General features: G+C 36.7%; 1 long non-coding RNA gene across 1 annotated transcript in view; it reads right to left on the reverse strand.

Annotated features, from left to right (window-relative positions):
- Positions 1 to 671: 671 nt before the first annotated feature.
- Positions 672 to 20,682, reverse strand: part of LOC141553586 (uncharacterized) — a 38,619-nt gene continuing 18,608 nt past the window's right edge. The window contains exons 3-4 of the long non-coding RNA XR_012485538.1: positions 3,522 to 3,591; positions 672 to 888 (exon numbers count right to left, since the gene is read on the reverse strand). This is a non-coding gene — a long non-coding RNA (uncharacterized LOC141553586). The remainder of the gene's footprint in view (positions 889 to 3,521; positions 3,592 to 20,682) is intronic.

Raw genomic sequence — 20,682 nt, forward strand, 5'->3', positions numbered from 1 at the left:
AAGAGATGAGTTGTCATTTGGAGTAGATTAAAATCAAGTGGGATCTTCAATAGATAATGATATAAACTGGCACTTCTCAAAAGAAGAAATTCAAACTATGTATGAACAGTTATCTAAAAATGATTTCAAAGAGATATATCATTGCCAAATGGAATAAATAAAATGGGAGGAACGATTTATAGTTTAAAACCAACATTATTAAAATGTATAATTTTGAAGATTTTAAAAAATAAACTGATGAAGAATGAGATGAGCAGAACCAAGGGAACAATGTACATAACAACAACTTTGCAGTGACAAGCAACTTTGAAACTGTGAGAACTAAAGACTATCCATGATTTTCAGAAAACTAAAACATGCTATTTACCTCCTGATAACGATGATGAGTTTAGGGCATGGAATGATATTACACACACACACGCACACACACACACACACACACACACACACACACACATACACACTACATAGACCATAAGGGAATTTATTTTTCTTAACTATCCATATATGTTATAAGGAGTTTACTTCTCTTTCTTTTCTTCTTCTTCTTCTTCTTTTTCTTCTTTTTCTTCTTCTTCTTCTTCTTCTTCTTCTTCTTCTTCTTCTTCTTCTTCTTCTTCTTCTTCTTCTTCTTCTTCTTCTTCTCTCTCTCTTTCTCTTTCTCTCTCTTTCCTCTCTCTCCTCTTGATTTCTTTCTCTCTTTCTCTCTCTTCCTCCCTCTCTTTCTTTCTTTCTTTCTTTCTTTCTTTCTTTCTTTCTTTCTTTCTTTCTTTCTTTCTTTCTTTCTTTCTTTCTTTCTTTCTTTCTTTCTTTCTTTCTTTCTTTCTTCCTTCCTTTCTTTCTTCCTTCCTTTCTTTCTTCCTTCCTTCCTTCCTTTCTTCTCTCACCCTAATGGGATAAAGAGGGTGAAATGGAGAGAAATAGATTACTATTCATTAATTTTTAAAAATTGAGTAATGAAGGAGTGCTATGATATAGATTGTAATATGGAATTTCTGGTCAGGTCATATTGTTAGTCTTAGTATAGCTTTGCTTTGTTACACAAAACCTTTCTTGTGTAGAGATAATCTGTAAATATTTATAATCTAAAAAGAAAACATCAATAAAACTTTTAAAATTCTCTAAATTAATAATTACAGAAATGCAAATTAGAACAACTTTGAGGGCCTACTTCAAATAAGAACAGCTATGTGGTCCCATTTCACATCCATTAAGTTGGTAAAAATGAACCAAAAAGGAAATGGGCAGTTGTTGGAGGAGCTGTAGGAAGACAGGCATACTCATACACTATTGGTAGAACTGTGAATTGGTCTAGCCCTTCTGGAAAGCAATTTGGAACAATAGCTAAAATGAAAAAGTATGATAAGCTTGAAAATAACATGTTCAATTTGTATGTTTGGAGGGAGAAGTAAATTGTAAGTGAGCTTTATATATGGAAACATTCATCTCATTTAGTGTTTGTTAGGTTAAAAATAAAACAAATGATCCTGGGACAACATAATCATAAAGGTCTCCCTCCAATGGGGAATCTCCATATATAACACAATTTGTAAAAATATGTTAGTAACTAACATTTATATGGTGTTTCAAAGTTTTATAGCATTTTTATATACCTTATTTCATTTGATTCTTGCAAATCCATTCCATGATATGGTGCTATTAGTATCCACATTTTTCATATGAGGAAATTGAGAATAGTTAAGTGATTTACCAAGTATTACAGCACTAATGAGTCTGAGGATGGATTTATATATAGGTTTTCCTCACTCCAAGTTTAATGATTTATCCATCATACTACTCTGTAATATAGTATAAAACTGACCTTTGGGGGTCCGACAGACCTGGGGTTTTTAAAGTATTATGGCAGTCTCTGGTAACAGCACTCTGAGAGTGAAAGTGGGGCAATGATGATCAGCCAAGAAACACCTGGAGAAAATACTTGCCTATATCTGCCATTTTAGGGGGCACCTTGAGTTCCTTCTGGGAACCTTGAAGGCATGGGAAGAATTATATGGAGTTTGTCATGAGTGACATAATTTTGTCTGGCTTTCAGTGTCAGTTAGTTCTGGGTGGACCAAGGAGAGCCTCAGTTACTTGTCTCTTGAGTAAAAGTTATATTCTGAGAACTAAGAGATATTGGCTATCCTGGGCTTATGCCTATCTCCTGGACTGAACTTCTCTAGAATGGGAAGTCTCTAGAAACACCAGGTAGGAGCTTTTTATCTACCACAAGTCACTGGATGTTTGGTTTGAGAGAGGGAAATCTAATTTATTGAAGCAAAAATGTTGCTGAGGGAGAAAATGCTGAGAAAATATTCACTTTAGTTCCCTTCTCCCTTTTACCTCACCTAAGAAAGGAGCAGAGAGCTCTGCCTAGGTCCAAGAGTGTCCACAGTCCCTTTTTAAAAATCCCCATATCTGGTGATAGATAGTGACATCTGAGTCCTATCTATGGGAGGACTGGGGTGGAACAGAGTGAGCTTAGGAATAGTGACATGATACCAGCTCTAGGTAGGGAAAAACAGGCTATATATGCATGTATGGATGTGCATTAACATGTAGTCTATATGCACGTGTGTACAACGATTTACATATCATACTTGCCTACAGATATGTGCTGTGCATGGGTTTATGTATGGAGGAATGTACCTGTGTGTATGTGAAGGAAGAGGAGTAGAAGCAGCATTCTGGCTTGGAAATCTCTCAGTGTGATGACACAATCCCTGAGGCTCTGAGAACACTTCTGTCAGGGGGCAATGGCTTCTTTCCCCCCTTGCTTAAATGAGATATGAATAATTGATTTTGCTCCTGAATAATTAATAGGATATTCAATAATGAAAGTAATTGTTTGGCCCATTCCCCCATTGATAATCATGATAATCGTACCCTTCCCTAGGAGGAGGGGGAATATGGGAGACAGGGAAAACAGCCTGTGAGTTTATTGGCCCATAATGGGCATAGCATCAGTGAGAGGAGGTCACCTTGTCCAAACAGCTCGGTCTTTCCCACTGCTTTAAAAACTGCCCCTCCTCCCCTCCCCTCCCCTCCATTAGAACTCAGTCACAGTTTCCCAGCCCTATAAGGGAGCCTTTGTGTTTTAAATCAGCCTTATCTAGCAGGACTTAGCCCAGTTATATATTCCAATTGGCATTTTCAGAGTGATGAATATTGTGCCCCAATTTCAAACAATTCAGAATTTTCGGTGGCCTTGCTGGTTTAATCAGTTATTGCCCAGGAAAGGAATGATAAACTCTGTAGCTTGTTAAAATTAGGTTACTTACCATTCCAGGGAGCTCAGCTCTGTCTGGTTTGCGAGCAGGGGAGGCAGGAATCAGGTAGTGGGGAAGGCCCATGGGAGGCTAGGGCTGGGGAGGAGCAGTTCAGTGGGCTGGAAGGAGCCTCAAGGCATGGGCAATCATCACATTCTCTTGGATTAGAAATGGACCCTGGAGCTACTTAGGCTCAGTCTGGTTAAAATTCCACGTGGAAAATGAGAGACCAAAGGATTCTCAATTCCTTACCTTGAATGCTGCTTCTTCAGTGATTATCGCCAAAGTTCAGGATATAGAACTGGAGATTTGAGTTTTTGACCTTGGAAAGAAAAGATGGGTATAGAGAGAGCTGCATAGTGCCAACTCTGCCTCAGCCCAAACCCTTCCGGGCCACAAAGGAAACCATGGCAGCCTTTGGATATTCAGGCAGGGATCAGCAGTGGAGAAGCCTCAGGATTTAGAGCTGGAAGGAGTGATGTAACCCACTTTCCTAATTTTATAGATGAGTAAACTGAAGCAGTGGAGAGAGAAAGGACATACCCAAGGTCACACAGGTTACACGTGACAAAGATGGAATTAGAACCTCAATCTTTGGACTTCAAATCTAGTTTAACTGGAAATCTAATGAAAAGATTTAGTATGAGGAAATAGGGCCTGATTGGAGAATCCCTTTGAAACTCTCCCCATCCAAAGCATCTGCCTGCTGATCAGTTCTGAAGCCTGAAGCCTGTCTGACAAAGCGTACTGGGGATCTGCAAGGATCTGAGAGATGGAGGGGAATTGATGAGACAAAGTGCACTTATGGTCATTATTATAAGGAACAGACATGATGGCAAATGGGAAGATGTGGATTTAAGTCTCAGTCCTGTTGCTAATCTTGTTGTTACCTATCAAGGACAAATTCCTTCTTTTCCTGGGTTTCAGTTTCTAAAGTGGAGAAGGGAGTGGACATAGAGGCAGATTTAGTCCCACCATAAGGAACAAACCACTTCTCCAACAAATAGATCTGTCCAAAAATGGAATTGACTGGTTCAAGAAGTGGTAGATTTCCCTTCACAAGAAGTCTATCATTAGAAAGCTGGTGAGAATTGCCAAGCATATTGTAGAGTTAGATGAGATTTAGGACAGTTTAGATGAGATCATCTTTCAGATCCTTTCCAGTTTTGAGGGATTCTGTGACTAACTGATCTCTTTCTGCCCAACAGCTCCAACAATCCATTCCAAGGAACCTGGGGAAATTTTTTTTTAACCACAAATTTCTCTAAGCCTTATTTCTCAAATGTATAGGGAATTGAGCCAAATAAACATGTCATCTCCCAATTAATAGTCAAAGGATATGATAGCTTTCAGAAGAAAAAATCAAAGTTTATCAATAGTCATATAAAATGCTCTAAATAACTAATAATTAGAAAAACATGTATTAAAATAATTCTGGAGTATCATCTCACAACTATCAGAAAAGGAAGATGACAAATGCTAGAGGAGATGTGAGAAAATAGGGATACTAATGCATTGTTAGTGAACTTGTGAACTTGTTCAGTCATTCTGGAGAACAATTTGGAAGTATGTCCAAAGAGTTAAATCCATCAATATCACTACTAGGTCTGTATTCTAGAGAGATCACAGAAAAAGGAAAAAAAAGACTTATATGCACAAAAATATTTATTTGTGGTGGGAAAAAATTAGAAAATGAGAGGATGTCTATTAGTTGGGGAATTGTTGAACAAGTTGGGTATATGATTGTGATGGAATTCTATTGAATTATAAGAAGGAAATGGGTTGAGAAAAACCCAAGAAGACTTTGTGTGAACTGATGAATTGAGCAGAATCAGGAAAACATTGCACATATTAATAGCATGATTGTGACATGATCAGCTTTGAAATATGATTTACAACAATTCCAAAAATACTATCTACTTTCAGAGAGAAAATTGATGAACTCTTGAATTCAGATTGAAATATATTATTTTTTATTTTCTTTATTTGTCTTGCTTTTCTGTGGCAGCATAACGAATATGGACATATATTTTATATGAATTCATATATGTAATTAACATTATGTTGCGTGCCTTCTCAATAGGAGAAGAGCTAGAGGGAAGTAGAGAATTTGGAACTCAAAATAAAAAAAGTAATATTAAAAACAACAACAAATGATTCATTCCAGCTGCAATACTCTGTCTTAAGGTCCCTTCCAGTGCTGATATTCTAGGATTTAGGTTCTAAGTGCCTTTTTAGCTTTAATATTCTAAGTTCTAAGGACCTTCCAACTCTAACATTCCATATTCTTTTTTCTAAGAACTTTTCCAGCTTGGATATTCTAGATTCTGTTCTAAGTTTTAAGAGCCTTTTTAGCTTTAGCATTCTAGGGTCTGAGAGGACCTTCCAACTTAAACATTCTATAAATCCACTAACTTTTTGACATTCAGCCATTCCAATCAGCAGAAAGCCAGGCAGGAAGTGAATAGGGTGGGGAAGAAAGAGAGGAAGAAAGCATTTACATTCCTAGGAAGAAATACTCCTCAAAGCCTGGGCCTCTGAAAGGAGATCTCCTGGTTATTTATGCACATACAGAAACCTCTTCATGCATCCTGGTGAAACCTTGTGATTTGTCAATGAGTCCCCCTGCCCCCCACCCCCGCCTCCACTAACATTTACAGTAAATCTGTCGCACTGACCATTAAATCTGAAGCTGCCTTGAGCAATCGTTCCAAAGGGTGTGTTGACAGGCTGAGTGTTAATAATGATGCAAACGCTAACCTGTTTATTGACTTGCTTTTTGTATCCTTCATCCTAACTCACTCCTTCTCACTCTCGGAGGAGAAATCTTGGAATCAGTAATCAGGTGACAGCTCCGACCCCCTCCTGTTCCCAGCCGTGTCACCCAGCCCCAACTCTGGGAGAGATAAATCACCACCACCTTCATCTGCCTCTGCCAGCCAGTCACTGTTACACAGTTACTCAATGCGAAACATAGTATTTGTCACCCGTGCCAGCAAACAGGAAAAAAAAACACAACAAAAACATTAACACAGACATGAAAAGCTTTTAACTTTGACAAGGGAAGCATAGGAAAGTTTTATATTTAGCCCCTCCAGTGAAGGCCACAGCCGATCCATTAAAGCTGCTTGTCAGGGAAGGAGCGTGGATGAGGTGGAAGTGGGGCTGGGACCAGGCAGGCATCCTGGAGGACAGGGTTTCTCAGACTTTGGCTGCAGAGCCATTAGTGGCCTGGCAAGGCTGGGTGGTGGCCCCTAGTTGTCTCTCCTCTCCCTTTCCTTAGCTATGGAAATGTGGCGTGATACCCGACTTTCCCTAGAGAGATCATGAAGTGGGGAATCATAGTGTTCAGGGCTGGAAGCGACTCGGAAGCCATCACATTCAATCCTGTCCGTTTTATAAGTGAGGAAACAGCCACAGAAGGGCTGAAGGAACTTGTGGAAGATTTCAGAAGAAGTGAGTAGACAGGAATTCTTAACCTTGGATCATTGAACTTGTTTTCAAAAAATTGATTTCCTTTATAATCATATATATAATAATTTTTTGCACATTTGCAAGTATTATTCTGAGAAGGGATCTGTAGGCTTTGTCAGGCTGACAAAGAAATTCATAACACATAAAAGAATCCTTGAAGTAGAACAGTGATTCGATTCTAGGTCCTCTGTCTATATGAGTCCTTATTCCCAAGTGACTCTGGAGGGGAAAGTGAGACCGGTGATCTTGTGCAGTCCTCCTCTCTTAAATCCAATTCACTTGCAAGTCATGGCATCACCTTCATGATGTCATGGTCTTTTTTGAGGAGGAAGGATAAACAAACAATAATATCAAACTTCCACCTTGACCAGTATAATGCCGAGACCAGCATGAACTGCATTAACAAAGCTGAAGTATTTATAATATTGTAAGAGAATCAAATTAGAGCTTCTCTGGGGATTTGAGAAATTGGGGGTGATGGCAAATGCTGTCTTGATTTTTACAAAAAGGAAGATGATGGGAGCAGGGTAGTTCTGGATAATCCATCCCACCTTGTGCAGGTTTTCTTGGAAGTTCACTCCATTTTCAGTCTTGGGCAAGGTCTAGTCAGGAAGAGAGGAGGCACAGGAGTGTCCAGTGTCTGAGAGCACTCGCAATTTCGCTGGAGCTACAAAGATTGCGCATACGAAAATAAAGGACAATGTACAACAATTAAAAAAAAAAAAAAAAGAGTAAGGTTGTATTCTCTTTTTACCTCTAGCTCATATTCCATGGTAGTAGTAGTGAAAGTAGTGGTAATAGTGGTAGTGGTGATAATAGTAGTAGAAGAAGTAGTAGTGGTGATAGGAGTAGGAGTAGTAATGGTGGCAGTAGTGGTAGTAATAGTAGTAGTGGTGGTGGTAGTAGTATCATTGTGCTAATAATAGTGGCAGTAGTAGTGGTAGGAGTAATAGTAGTAGTAATGGTAGTAGTTAGTGGTGGTGGTAGTAATAGTAGTAGTAATGGTAGTAGTTAGTGGTGGTGGTGGTGATAGTGGTACTGGTGATAGCCTTAACAGTGGTGGTGGTGATAGTAGTAGTAGTAGCAGTCGTTATTGTTATTATAATAGCTAGCACGTATGTAGGATCTTATGGTTTATAAGACATTTTACATATATTATCTTTTTTGATCATCACAAGATCCCTGATAAATAGATATGTATCTCCCTGGCTGCTAGTGCTTCCCTCTTGAAATTCCTTTGAATTTATCTCATATATATTTATAAAACGTGTTCATGTTTTACACTAGAAGCTAAATTCCTACAGGACTGAGGCTTGGTTTCATTTTTGCCCTTGTATCCACATTGCCAGCAATAGTATCTTGACACCTAGAAGGTACTCAATAAAGAATTGTCAGCTGATTTGGTTAATTGTGCAGTATGATACAGTGCTAAAGAAATTCATAGAAGGGAAAATTCCACTGTAGTCCGGCAGCTGTCAGGGCAGCCTTCATGGAGAAGGTGGGAGATAAACTTGGCCTTGAATGAGAGTTAGGATTTGGAAAAATGGAGAGGAGAGGGATGGAATCATAGGAAATCTAAGCTAAGGTGCAGAGATCAAAGTAAGAATGGCAGATGCAAAAGACCATGAGGAGAACACCCTGTTTTGGAGCAAGAAGAATTATGCTGAAGATTTGAAGATTGAAGGACTGGAGAAAAATAGGCTTGAACTGTGAGAGACATGAGTGCTAGGACAGAAAGGTTTGGGCTTCTTGTAGAAGAGACACACAGCCTCATGTGGCTAGCCACAGAAGCCACCTGCTCAGCTATTCTGGGGATGAGGGCAATTAGGCTCTAGGTGAGCAGCCAGAAAGCTGTTATATCCTCTGTTTCTCATGAAAGCTTTGCTCTGATTGCTAGGCTGGAGGCACTTTGGTTTTAAAAACTGAAGTTTACACAGAATCCCAAGTTGTAAGAGGTCTCTGGGGACATTTAGCCTAACCCCTAGCTAAACAATTCTTTCTATAATATCTTTGGCAAATGGTCATCCAGCCTTTCCTTTCAGCCTGCCAAAAATCTATGACCTCCTTAGGTAGATCATTCCACTTTTCAATTCAACTCAACAACAAGTATTTATTAAATGCCCATTTTTTTGTTGGCAATATGTACTAGGCATACAAAGTCAAACCAAAGTAGTCCCTGTGCTCAAGGAGATTACATTAAATGGGGAATGGTTAAGTGGGTAGAACAACAGGTGCATAGAAAACTAAATATAAAATATAGACAAAGTAATTTCCAGGAAGCAGACCTCATATAAAGGGCAGTTCATTAACAAGAGAGGTCAAAATGGACACACTGGAAAGGCTGGGTCATGGGCTTATATCTTCAGAGCTAGAAGGGATTGTAGAGGTAATCAATCAACTTCTTCACTTTACAAAGGGTTCAGAGAGATAGGGAGACCAGAAGGAGGGGGCTGACTTGGATAGGTATGAGAGAGTAGGGAATGGTGGCCAGGGAAAGGAACTCAAGATCAAGCCATGTTACTGAGAATCAAAGGGAATTTGATTGTAGCCAATTATCACACCTTTCAGAGTAGCGAAGGATCATTTTGATTATCTCTGAGTAGGATGAAGAGAGTAGAATGGTAGGAGAGGTCTACGTGGCAAAAAAAGAAATATGACAAGTTCCTTGCTTGATAGCTATTATTAGTATTCTGTCAATTTAAAGGGATTCTGCTAAGTTATGTATGGGAGAGGCATTTTGGACATAATCATCCTCCAACCAGATCTAGGTCTGGAGTGAGGTCATAATGCAATGTTGAGTATATGATCTTCTTCTGTCCTCTAGGAATTTAGCTTCTAGTGTAGAAACAACAGACTTTTAAAACATGTACACATTTTACATGTACACTTCAGATTTAGAAGTATATTTTGTCTTAGACTGATGGTCAATGTGAAGGAGGAAGAACATTTGTGTGAATGATGAGTCTTGGTCTTCTCTGAAGTTCAAGGCAAGAATTGGTAGAATACTAAAGCCTGGAGATGGTTATAACTTTTAGATAGGTCAAACTTTTAGGAAGATTGTCCTTACATTATGCCTAAATTAATTTCTCCGAAACATATACAGTATTTATTATTCAGAGTTTTACTCTTTGGGGCCAAATCTAACAAATCTTATTCCCTTTCACAAATTTAACGATAACTCTCATGTCTTACTTAGCCTTTTCTTCAGGCTAAATAATCCTAATTATTCAACTGATCCTCACATCATGATTTTGAGTGCCATAATCACTTTGGTCCCCCTTCAGTGATACAGTCCAACTTCTCAATACCCTTCTTAAAATGGGTTCTTTCTAAAACTGAACACAATACTCCAAATAGGATCTGACCTGGGCAGAGATTACAGGGGTTGTCATCTCTCTAGCCTTGAACATCATGTTTTATTGAGGAAGTCTAGTTTTTTTTTTTTTGTTTTTGTTTTTTTTTTTTGGCTGCCATATCACACTATTATCTCATATTGAGTTTATAGTTCACAAAAATCCTCAAATTTTTTCTGCTTCTGACCAACTTGTTTCTAAATCATATTGATCCATTTACTTGGGTAATTTGATCTTTAAAAATAGTCTAAAAGTAGGACTTTACAATTATTTCTGTAAACTGTATTTTGTAGATTTCAAAATCTATTTTTCCTGTTGTTCCAACTTACCATTTCAAATCTTGCTTTTGATTTGTAATTAGCTAACAATTAATGAGAGTGGAATTTGAACTCTGATATTCCAACTTCATGATATTTTGACTACATTGTGCTTTTTAAAGTTTTTCTCTCTATAACACTTACTGGGGACTTAGGACCCTAGGCCATTCTTTCTGTTTAAGAAGGATTTTTTTTCTGATAGAGGGAAATGGTTGCTGAATAGCAGCATCTTGAAGATTTTGAATTCCTCAATGAACAATCTCTTCAGTAAAGGAGTAGGCATTTCATCCCTGCTACCCAGTAAACTCACATTACAAGCCAAAGGTTTTCTATTTTATCCTTCTCAGCAGGCCTGGGATGGCTAGTGGACAATAGACAAGCCTCAGAATAGAAAATGCAAAAATAAAGATTAATTTAAGATATCCGTTTGAGGCATTCTGAACTTTGAAAGCAGGATATATCAGTGGACTTTATTAAAATAGATTCAGGGCAATATAAGAAGAAAATAATATTTCTAATGACAGATTTCACTTAGAGGCAGTATGATAAAGTAGAAAGAACACTGGATTTAGATTCAGGTTCAAGTCCTAGCTGTAATATATTCTATGTAAGACCTTATTTTCCCTGGGCAGCATTTTCATTAAAAGCAATACTATTGGATTTGATTATCTCTATGATTCCTTCCAGCTCAACATTTCTTGACCTACTCGATGAGGAAACCATCGTGCAATTATGATAGATCATTTTTTTAATGTTTAAAATATGCTTAAAGTTTTAGGAATAAAGAAACTAAATCATGATGACCTGTGGCTTGAAGCCAAAGAAATAAGAATGATTTTCATCAAGGAAAACCATTTCAGTGCTAATAGTTACTAAATAGGTATAAGGAAGGAGAAGAGGAATAAATAAGAGCTGTGCCATATTTAAAACATGTTTACATGGGACCTTTTTCCTGATTAGAAAATGAGAGCTACAGGGAAGAGAAATGTGCTTCTTTTATTGCCACTTTCTTGGGACTTTTGATCAGTTTGAGTAATTAGGAGAGAGAAGATTTTCTTTTTGGCTCACAAAAAACAGTCAGAGAGGAGGAGAATCAGGAACAAAAGACCATTTTTGAAAAAAAGAGTAAGCAGCTATATTAAAAATTGGTGGGAAATACCAAATCGTGCCAAGCTCCAAAGCTCCATTTCCATGAGTAAAGTTACTCAGGAAACCTCTGACAAAAAGAAAATTAAAGATCATAGGATCAGAGGTTCTTTTAAGTAATTTTTCATAATAAATTAAGACTAATAATGCAAGATGAATGTTGTGTTAAGCAGTTCTTGAAAACTTCTTTTTGAGTAATATTTTTTTAGTTCTATCTTATTCACTGTGATTTTTTTATTATTATAGCTTTTTATGTACAAGATATATGCATGGGTAATTTTTAGCATTGACAATTGCAAAACCTTTTGTTCCAATTTTTTCCTCCTTCCCCTCCCCCCTCCCCCACATGGCAGGTAGACCAATACATGTTAAATATATTAAAGTATAATTCACTGTTATTTTTGACAAAATTTTGTTATTGAGAAAAATAGCCTCATCAAGCTATTGACATATAAATTTGATCACACCTCTTAGTTTTTCACATTTGAGAACAACTCAAATACTTGACTTATACTTCACATATGCCAAAGTTTCCCCATATATCTGGTGTCAGCTAATAAAAGGCCTAATGGCAAAGAAGAATCTAATCACCAGAGGCCACATCTCGTAAATATAACCTTACTAAATGATTATAAATATTTTAGTGCCTTATGGTTATTCTCTATAGAGTTCAATTGCTTGTTAGAAGATACATGTTTCCTTAGTTCTTTTTTTCCATTCAAAAAAGGAACCATTCACAGACATGGAAGCCTGGACTGGTATGATCAATGCCCTTATCTTTTTTTTTTTTTTTTTTTTTTTTTTTTTTGCTGAGGCAATTGGGGTTAAGTGACTTGCCCAGGGTCACACAGCCAGGAAGTGTTAAGTGTCTGAGGTCAGATTTGAACTCAGGTCCTCCTGACTTCAGGGCTGGTGCTCTATCCACTACACCACCTAGCTGCCCTAGTGCTCTTGTCTTTCAATGTACATGTCATTCTTTACACTGGTGGGGCAATGGTTTTCTATCCCCTCTATATGAAGCCTGGAATTCCTTGTCAGGGCATATCTTGGGCAAAATTTTAAGTTTAACTCTATCACTTATATCTCCCAACTATGGTCCTCATACTAACCTGGACTTCTCCTGAGTTAATAAATAAGCAAATTCACTTGAGATATTGGACTTCATATGTCTTAGTGTTTAGTACTTCTTATACAGGGTAAGTCCAAAATATGGACTTTCTAGATTGGTCGATAAATGATCACCTTTACTACTCATCTTGTAGAGGGGGAAGTGCTTTCAGGGCCTTATATTTCTTCCTCTGGTGATGGATTTAGGAAAAATTATGTTGTCTTTTCCTAACAACCAAATTCTTATTGTTTCCATTTTATAGATGGGAAAAATCAAGGTAACAGTCAAGGTAACCAGAACAGTCAAGAAGAGCCAGAAAAAGAGTTTGCTACTCTGAAGACTTGTTTTCTGCTCTCAATCAGGATCATGAAGGGAAAAAGAATATGGAAATAAGGGGAAGGATATTATAGTACCTGTTCTAACAGGCACTGAGCTAAACACTTTACAAATAATTCTTATGATCCTTAAAACAACCATGATGGTAAGGTGCTATGATTATGCTCATTTTATAAATGAAGAAACTAGAGCAGATGGAGATTAAATATCTTTCTTGATATAACTAGTAAAAGCCCGAGGTCACATTTTAACTCAGGTATCCTGAATTCTAGGTCCAGTGCTCTATGTACTACACCACCTAAGTACCTTAACTTCATCTTGATAATTTCTTTGGTACTTCCATTCTTACCTCTGTGATAGCCCTCTCTGTGGTGAAAGCTCCTCTGATATCTCCTTTTATGCCAGAAACTCATCTTGTCACTGGAATGCCCATATTCACAATATGATATTACCTAAGAGCAGCAGCATGATATAATGGATAGGGCATTGGATTTGAAACCAAGAAGATTTGGGATAACAGACTTGTGATAACTAGTTGTGTTGCCCATAGAGCTTTTACCATAGATAGAGTTGTTATAGGGATAAAAATGGAAGTACCAAAGAAATTATCAATGTGAAGTTAAAGCAGCTAGGTAGGATAGTGGATAGAGCTCTGACCTTGAAATCTAGGAGTTGGACTTCATATCCTCTATTCAGATCTAAAGCTATGATATTGAGAGCCACATCCCATATGTAATGGAGGCTCCCTTACCCAGCTCTTTATTCAGAGCCCTGGACTGAAAACAGGTCCCTAGTAGAGACACATTCAATGAAGGAACGAAAGATGATAAACCCAGATGAGCAGGGAAAGCCTTAGTGACTTGAGATGAAGAGAACAATCAGATTGCATCTCTGCTGCCCCTTTCTCTTGGAAAAAATCAACCATCAGTCCCTGGAGACTGAATAATGCTTCATCTGCTGATACACAGCTGCTTCAGGAAAACCACTTCTTATAGGCAGGGTAATATCTGGAAATGTGAGAATTTTAAAGGGACACTGTCAGATAAATTCTTATTTTACATTAATTTTTAAAAAAACTCTTGTTGGTAATATCAAAAAAGCTAGAAATCACATTTTAAAAAGACTTTCTGTTATCTTCTTGGAAAAATATGATTTTTCTCTCACTCATTTGGGGTATAGAGAAAATTAAGAGTTGAGAATTTTTTTGGAAGGGGATATTATTCTCTTATAAGAATAGCATTCTGGGTACAAAGAGCTGACCAGCTGGTAGAGAGAAGCCATTTCACAGTGCTTTTAAAAAGCTTGTGGAAAATGAAAAGATTGGCTAAACTCTTAAGAGATAAAATAAAATATTATTCCAACTACTTAATATCCACATGTCTTTCTCACTGTGGTTATTAGAATTTTTTCTAAAAGTGTCTGTTTGGACTTAAATCACTTGGAATTATTTTTGTGATGAAAAATTTCCTAGAGAGGCAAAGGTTTTGGGTGTACTTTAACTGGACTCAGCTCGTGTGTTGCTGTTACAATTTCTTCTTCATATTTCATTTTTGGCAAAGACCACACAGAATTCAACTCCTTAAGAGACCATACAGTCCTTCAGATAGGGATACAAGGAGAGCCCTATTTCATACCTTTATTTCTGTCTTTCTCCACAACCCTTCAACAATTTCCTGAATTTGTTAGGTTGTTATCCAATCAATTATTTCTTCACAGCTCAAATAAAGAACCTTAGTCCATACCTACCTTTTTCTGTTAGAACATCTGAACATAGAATGTCAGAAAGGTCACTTAAACACAGAGCATAGAATGCCAGGACTGAAAGAGTCCATAGAAAATAACCCCCAGAAAATGAGAGTGTTAGCAACAACATTATGTGATGATCAACTCTGATGGACGTGACGCTTTTCAACAATGAGGTGATTACAGTAGACTTGTGGTGGAGAGAGTACTGTGGGAACTGAATGCAGATCACAACATAATATTTTCACCTTTGTTGTTGTCTGCTTGCTTTTTTCCCCCACTTTCTCATTTTTTTCCCTTTTTGATCTGATTTTTCTTATGCAGTATGATAAATGTGAAACTATGGATAGGAGAATTGCACATGTTTAACCTATATTGGATTACTTGCTGTCTAGGGGAGGGGTGGGGAAAGGGAGAGAGAAAAATTTAGAACACAAGGTTTTGCAAGGGTGAATTTTGAAAACTATCTTTGCATATGTTTTGTAAGTAAAAAAGCTATTATTAAAATATATACAAAAAAGAAAAGAAAATGAGAATGTTAGACCAGGAGGTTTTTGAGATCTCTTCCAAAATTATATTCTATTTTGATTATAGCCTCTCAACAATCTGTATATCTCAAGTTGAACTCTTTAGGAAGGACTATAAGTTTTAATTTGACTTAAAGATCCTTGATATCCACAACTAAATAGATCTACAATTGGCTAATTTTCTTTTGACATTGATTGGCATGGGTGGTGTCCGAAACACTTCTGGCTTAGTGCTCATCCTCTATCCCCTCCCATTCTTCATCCTTGTTGAGCTGGGCAAGTGCTGGGACCAGGCTTTCTAACCAGAAATCCAATAACTTTTTCATATAAATTGTCCGTAAGAGAAAACTTCTTGTTTTTGGTATTTATCGCTGTTTCAGCATTTTTCTGTACAAGATGAAAAACTTTTGCATTGAGCAAAATACAGATTTATGGTCAATAAAGTGAAGTTTAACAGTTTATAGGGCTATACCTTCTTTTTTTAAAAAACTGGTATTAAAAGTGATTTTTCTGAGCTTTGTTAGAATGGTGTGTTCTATCAATCAAAATTGCAGCTTTTAAAAATATGAGAATTAGAAAAAAAATCACTAATCAGTAAGGAAGAATCCATGTGACAGACATGGTGGCAAAATCATTGGGTTTGAAGACAGGAAGCCTAGGTTTGGGTGTTGACTCTGTCACTTAGCACTTGTTAAGTATAGTATATAGTAGAAAATGTGCTGGACCTGGAATAATAATGACCTCGTTTAAATCTCATTTCTGATACTTAGTAACAGTGTGACCTTAAATCATTTAAAATTTCTGGACCTAATTTTCTTTATCTGTAAAATGAGGGTAGTCATACATGTAATCTTTGCCTCATAGGATTATTACAAAGTAAATATTGTGGTAAATGGAAAAGGACTAAGGACAGTTTTTTTGGAAACTCTATCAGAAATTACTTTCCAAAATAATGGCAAGCCATTTATGACTAAATTTTGGGTCCGTTATTCGACCAGTTCCAAATTCACTTCAACTTATGCTTGTCCAGCTTATATTTCTTCATGCAAAAATAGCACAGGAGAGTTCCAATGCTTTCCTGAAATCCAGATAAGTTAGGTCTGCAGTGTTCCTTTTAGGTACTTGTCCAATAACTTGGCCTAAACAAACAAACAAGCAAATGAATGAATGAAGAAAGAAAGAAAGCAAGAAATAAAGAAAGAAAGAAAGGAAAAAAAAAGAAAGAAAGGAATAAAGAAAGAAAGAAAGAACATTACCATGAAATGACCTTCTTGATGCAGACATGCTGGCTCTTAATGATAACCGTTTTCTCTAATATTTCATTCTAGAATTTTGTCAAGAACTTAAGCTCACTGGCATAATTTGCCAAATAATTTTTATCACTCCATCTTAAAGGATGGATTTCTTACTAGAGGAAACCAAGAAATAGTTAACTGCTTTAATTTTGGCACAGAGGGAGGACTTCAAAAAATGCCTGGGTGGTAGATATCCTCTATTACCATTACAATGTGATTTTGTGCAAAACTCTATTTCTCCTCTAATTTCTTCCTCCTGTCCAGGTGGTCTATAGTATACTTGCTTCTGTTTCTCACTTCATTAATCATCATCTGGTTGTCCTTCTCTGAATATATCTTCACAGACTCCCCCATTTATCTCATCTGTTTCTTTTGAATAGAGAGAGGTTCTTGATTTCATTGATAAAGGAAAATTCCAGATAAGGATACTTCTTCCATTAATACGTTAGTACATTTGCCTAAAACAGTGATCTACAAAACTTTTTGATAGTGCATGCCTATCAATAAAATAAATTTTGAACATGCACCCCAAATATATGCATATTTACATTATATATATATAGTATATACTTGCACTAGAAAAGAAATAATAATTGTGATGTTTTTATAGATTCATAAAGTTTACAGAGAGCTTTATAAATATCTTATTTGATCTTCACAACAACTCTGGGAGGTAGGTTTATTAATATAACTATTTTATAGATGAGGAAACTGAGTGACTGCTAGCAAATGTCTAAGGCCAGATTTGGTATAGTGAATAGAGAATCGTTCTCAAAACAACGAAGACCCAGGTCTAAGTCCTACTTTTAATACATACTGACTATATGATCCTAGACAAGTCATGTAATCTTTCAGTGCTCAGATATGTCAAATATGAAGATTATATGTAGCCCACTGAGTACTACCCAAATTGCATTACACTGTCATTGGGAAATATTTAGCAAAATAAATAAAATACAATAAAATATACATAATATTAACATATAGTTCTCTAAGTCAAAATGGCACTATAGGGATCCTTAAGTACAGTTTAGCAGCCCTTCTTCAGATTTGTGTTTGACATTCTACCACTGTTTAGTTGCAAAGAAGTTACTCTTGGTAAAAGGACTCCTCAGCTGTCACATATAACTAATGTTATTATAGGTCTAGAACCTATCTCTGTAGATACACATATATTCTCTTTGTGTGTGTGTGTGTGTGTGTGTGTGTGTGTCTGTCTGTCTCTCTATATTTGTCTGTCTTCCTTTCTCTGTCTCTCCATATAATAAAACAATTATTTATATTATATTCATATAATATTTATATACAACAAATATTATATAATATTTACAATATATTTATATTATAAATCTCAAAATTGAAATAAAAAAGAATGAGGTAAAGATGAAGAACTTCTTAAATAAGCAAGTGATGATCTGTAGTAAAATTCCTTTGATAGCTGTGTAGAGGCTGAATTAGAATAAGAAGTCTAATGCTATTGCAATAGTCCAAGCAAGAACTGATGAGGATTTGAATTTCAGTAATGACTATGAGAAAGAGAGAATATGCAGGAGAGTATGATGGAGCTAAATAAACAGAGATTTGTCCATGGGGTGAGGGAAAGTAAGGAGTAGTAGTAGATGACAGAGACAATCCTGTGGTTATGAATCTGGGTAACTGGAAGGATGATGGTACCCTCAATAGAAATAATGAGGTTTGGAAAAGGGGAGGGATAATGTAATAATAATAGTGTAATAAGATGTTCAATGCATATTGCACCTGCTCATCCTCTATGACTTACTTTATTTTACCTCAAATTAAAAAGGCAAGGGGTGGGAGAGGAAACAAAACTTTCCTGCTTCACTGATCATTACCTGGAGTCAGAACCTGCCCTTCAAGGCATACCTGTCATAGCTACAAGATGAGCTGTGGAGATGGAGGAATGGTTATATTGAGGTAAAAGGGGGCAGAATTTTTCTAAAGACACCTATAAGAGCAGGTATCTAGGTAGAAGCTAAATTAAGTTATATGATGTGCGTGATGGGAGATGGAGGAGTTTGGGAATTCTCAGACTGAGTGGAGTCCTGGAGGAGACAAGCCCCATAGTTGGCAATCACAGGAAGGGTGAAGATGCAACCCATCTTCCTATCTTTTGATTATCTGATCATGAGCCCCTTGTCTGCCAGAGGGGTGCTACCCACCCTTTTGAGGGTACTGAGAGATTATTTAACTAGCCAGGATTACAGAATCAGTATATATCAGAGATTGGACTTGAAATGATTTTTCTGATTCTGAGGTCAGTTTTCTATCCACTGTGGCATACATGTTACCTCTTTTTTTGAATAAAGTTTGAAAAAATGCCATTCCAGAAATACATTTCAATCCCATTTCAAGTTGCACTGATGCTTGAGAGGTCAGATTTGGTTCACTGCATCAGGATCTCTCGTTTATTAGACTCATCACTCATACTGTTTATAATTGTGTACCTGTAGCTTTGAGCAAGTCACTTAACATTACTAGGTCTCAGTTTATTCATCTGTAAATGAGGAGATCAGACTGGTTGGTCTTTGCTATTCCTTTCATCTCTAAATCTGTGTTCCCTATAACAAGTACTCAAATTTTATTGCTGGGCCCTTTCTTGACTCTTGCCTCCTATGAGTTACTGACCCTATCTACTGCTAGTCTTCTTTTTCTGTTGCATTTGTGGTTCTTTATGGCATTCTTTATGGTATCTAGTATGATAGATATATGTAGGCAGTTTTTTTTTTCTTTCCCTCTTTTTTGTTTAAAGTCCTTGATCATATTTATAAGACTCCAAGGTAACAGATGTGTTGGATTTTTTTTTTTAACCAACCCCATTACATACCCTCCCTGGCCCAGAGCCTGCTGAGACTATATTTTAAACTATGGTCTGGAAATACAAATCCTAGTCTTTCTATTGTTCACTTTTCAAATCTGTCCTTCTCTCCTGAAGTTCTTGCCTTGAATGGGCAGAAGTAAAGAAAACACCATTTATGACTATGCCCCTAAGATTTTCAGGTTCTTCTCCAGTACTTACAAAAACTTAGCAGAATTGGGCAGTGGCCAACAAGTTTGACATGATGAACTGGTATACCTCTGTATTGTTAATTCCAATTTGACAAATTGCATTTTAGCATCCCTGGCCATCAAATCACTACCACTTGTCTCTTTTTCATTTGACCCTCAACAATTGCAAAAGTTGCTTTCTTCTGTTCTTCTTCTAGAGGACCCAGCTTCCTCTTCTTTGGGAATAGTTTCATTTGTTGTCTTTATTAGAATGAAAGTTCGTTGAGAGAAGAGATTGTCTTGCTATTGTATTTGTAATCATAGCCCTCAGAACATTTTGCTTGGCACACAGTAAGAACTTAATAAATGTTTTTTTTTCATTCAATTATTCATTCATGTAACTCAGGTCCAGGTTTTTCCTCCCTACTTTTTTTTTTTTTTTTTTTACATTTCCATTAATATAAGAATTTCCCCTTCAGTACTTTGATCTGGGGTAGGTCAGCTAAAATTTCCCAAAGTCTAAAATTTTTAAATTAGAAATTCAGATCAAGCTCCCTGAGCTATATCTATGTCCTCACAAGTTTTAAATGAAAACTTGATATTATCTTCATTCAGGAAGTATATATGTTCATATGATATGGGATGATAGGATTTAGGGGAGAAAAAAAGGACTTTAGAGATTATTGAGTTCAGGAATTCTTAACCCAGAGTCCACAGAGATTTCAGAGGGACCTATGAACTTGAATGCAACAAAAAATTATATCTTGATTTTTATTCTTCTCTGACTGAAAATTATCCTTTTGATTTCCTTCAGTTATGAATGGAGGCAACAAAAACATTATTTTGAACGGGAGTCTATAGGCTTCCCTAGACTGCCAAAGGAATTCATGACACAAAAGCTCCTGAATTATCCCAATTCCCTTTTTGAGACTACATGTAGGTGACTTATCCAAGTTCACTTAGGGAGGGAGTAATATAGCTGGGAATCAAATGCTGTTTTTTTTTTTTTTTTTTTTTTTTTTTTTTTTTTTTTTTTTTACTCTAAATTGGATGTTCTGCTCACCATTTCACTGCCTATCTCTTTCCATATTGATTATCTTTGGGGATC

Source organism: Sminthopsis crassicaudata, chromosome 2 (assembly GCF_048593235.1).
Source record: "Sminthopsis crassicaudata isolate SCR6 chromosome 2, ASM4859323v1, whole genome shotgun sequence".
Classification (NCBI taxonomy): domain Eukaryota; kingdom Metazoa; phylum Chordata; class Mammalia; order Dasyuromorphia; family Dasyuridae; genus Sminthopsis; species Sminthopsis crassicaudata.